This window comes from Solanum dulcamara, chromosome 2 (genome assembly GCF_947179165.1).
Source record: "Solanum dulcamara chromosome 2, daSolDulc1.2, whole genome shotgun sequence".
Lineage (NCBI taxonomy): Eukaryota > Viridiplantae > Streptophyta > Magnoliopsida > Solanales > Solanaceae > Solanum > Solanum dulcamara.
The window spans coordinates 34410505-34413576 of NC_077238.1; positions in this window are offsets into that span (position 1 = coordinate 34410505).

Consider the following 3072-nt stretch of genomic DNA (forward strand, 5'->3'; position numbering starts at 1 on the left):
ATATATGTACTGAGTATGTAAAGCATAACACATCGTAACTGAGATCATAACTGAAATAGGGATGCAGGGGACAGGTATAATAACTAAATAAATTACTGTACCTGCACCTTAGGACACATAAATCATACACATCATCATATGCTGTGCCCGACCCTCTAGTGAACTCGGTGTTATAATCACTTCTTCATAATCACATGTCATCATATCATAATGCATTTCATTTCATCATATCATCGTATACGGTATCATACCATCGTATACGGTATCATCTTATCATGTATATCATCGTATCACACCCGGTTCACTGCGGGGCTCAGGGTCACAATGTATTTCTTTAATCTCATATGCATGCCTACATAAAGTATCCGGCCCTTTAGTGAGGGACTCGGTGAATGGAGTGGTGTACGTCTATAGCGTACCATCATAATATACATATATACCCGGCCCTCTAAGGAGGGACTCGGTATTCCTTCCTTATTTCACCACATATACTATCATATTACAGCCGGCCCGGGACTCGGTGAATAATCGTATCGTCATAACATATAACATATATCACACCTCACGTACGGCATCGTCTCCTCGTGCGTGGAACTATACACATCCGGCCCAGGACGCGGTAAAAGAAATAGTAACACTGTGCACGATAACATATCCCGGCCTATCGTGGGACTCGAGGAAGGATGGATTACAGTATGTACGAGTAGAGTAGTGAGAAACCATATGCAACTAAGTTATTATCTAAGACTTGATGAAACAGTCAAGTGAACCGTTACCTGAAGACTGGGGGAGTAATTATCTGAGGTATCCCTTTAGATGTCATTAGGGCTTACATCAGTTGGGGCCTCAAGAATCACAGACATGCATCCAGACAATGCCATATAGCTTATGCAATCAGAAACATGGTTTATGCAATCAAAGGCACGATTATGCAATCAGAGACATAGTTATGCAATCATAGACACAGTTATCTAGTCAAAGACTCAACTTATGCAATCAGACGCATTTACCATTTTAGAGCCTCTTAAAAAGAGAGGAGCTGGTACCTCCACTTACTATTCGTTATATAGAAGGCTCGAGAATAGTAGTTTGACTACTTTCAGACTCTTAATGTTCAGGAGTGACTACAAGTCACGAGTTACAATCAGAGCTCATAAATGGAATTACCTCTAAACCTATATCATATACCATTTCACTTAAAGTTAAGCCATTCCAAAGGAAAGAAGAAATAGGCTTTACATATACTAATTTTCATCACATAGAAGACTAAAAGGCAATGACTCAACTATTACAGAAGTTCTAATACCAAGAAGTAAACAAGAGTCTCGACTCATACTTAGGGATTTACGAATGGATTGAATCCCCAAATATCGTATATATATCATTCATAACTTATATCTAAGACATGCCAAAAGAAAAGAAGAATAGTTCTACATATCTATTCCAAAAACACGCCAAAGGAAAGCTTCACATACCTTGTATGGACTTCTCTTAATCACGTCCACATCGTTGTCCTCGAAACCTATTTAACATGGAAGTAATGTAAGTATTAACAAACTTGGACTTTTCAGCAACTTAGACTACCCACGAGTATTCATAACATTCATCCCTTCGCTCGCCTTCTCAACTAGTTCCTTAACTAGTTAGGATGTTAACGAAAATCGGGCAGCACCTCCCCTATAATGTGCCCTATCCGAATTCCCAACCATGTCCTTAGCACATGCATCCAACCAACAATGTAACCAGAAGCCCATACATATACATATTATGACCAAAATTACACAATATAGACCCCCAACAATTCACTCGAAACTAAGATACAAAAATTAGAGTTTTTAATCTTTCTTTCGCGAATTCTTTAACTGCAAAGCGGAGGGTCATGTGGCTGCAACCAGAAGATCACACACATCATTTAGAGAACTTTTAGACCCTGCAACACGCCACAACACAACCAGCAGCAGCCCCTACGCGTACAACACCTTATTTCGACAACAACTTAACTATAGCGATTCTAAATTTGTTTATTTCGAACGCCGAACTTTTGAAACCTTTTTCCCAAATTCCAGCAGGTCCTAAGGTGTGTAATACACCATAATTTAACATTATAAACTTCAAATTAGAGGGTAAGAACTTACCTTTCCCGAAATTGGCTAGAACTCGCCAAAATCGCGCCTCGGAAATATTTTCAGCATGCTGTAACGTCGTGGCAGCTTGCTGTCCATTTTTTGCTGCACCAAATCCTAATTTTATACTACTAATACTTCCATATCATCGTAGTATACGCTATATAATTAATTTACGGAACGAAATCGGGACTTACCTTATTTTTTTCCCAAGCCGTCGCAATTTTCTCTCCTTAGCTTTAAGGTTTTGTTTGTTCACGTTGCTGCTGGAAATGTTGGTGAACAAGCTGAAGTTTCAGATATATATCATTTATATGGGTGGTCCCAAGGGGTGACACATGTCAGCCCCTAAGGATGACACGTGTCAAGCCATGATTGGCCACCGTGTCATGCTGCCAATTAGGGGCTGCCACGTGGCAGCGGGGTCCACCTACCCCAAGCAGCTGCATCACCTACTTGACCCTAAGTAGGTGCATCACCTGCTTGCTTGAGGTGCTGCCACGTGTTGCTTCTCCATTGGCTGCCACGCGTTGTCTTTTTCCCTTCCTCGCGGGTTCGTAATTTCGTCTCACTTTAAGAGCCTATGTAATCCGTACTACGTAAGCTTGATATATCCTTAAGCAACTTAAGTGTATAAGAATCTTAACTTAGTGTCTTACGTAAGTAAATCGAGTCCTATGACTCATTTCTTAGCCTCCAACTCTTTCCGGATTCTTATGACTCTATCTCCAACCTCCCTTCTCGCGAGGTATCACAATCTTCTTTTCTTAGAGTTGTTTGATAGTGTCGTAGCTTATCCGTCTCACATGATAGTGTCTAAGTAACTTAAGAAGACGTTCTGAGCTCAAGAGTGCGGGGTGTAACACTTTACATACCTCTTATGGGTTACTTTTTATCTCGTTCGTCTTGTCGTCCTTTGAAACTAAGTAAGATAAAAGCAACATGAATA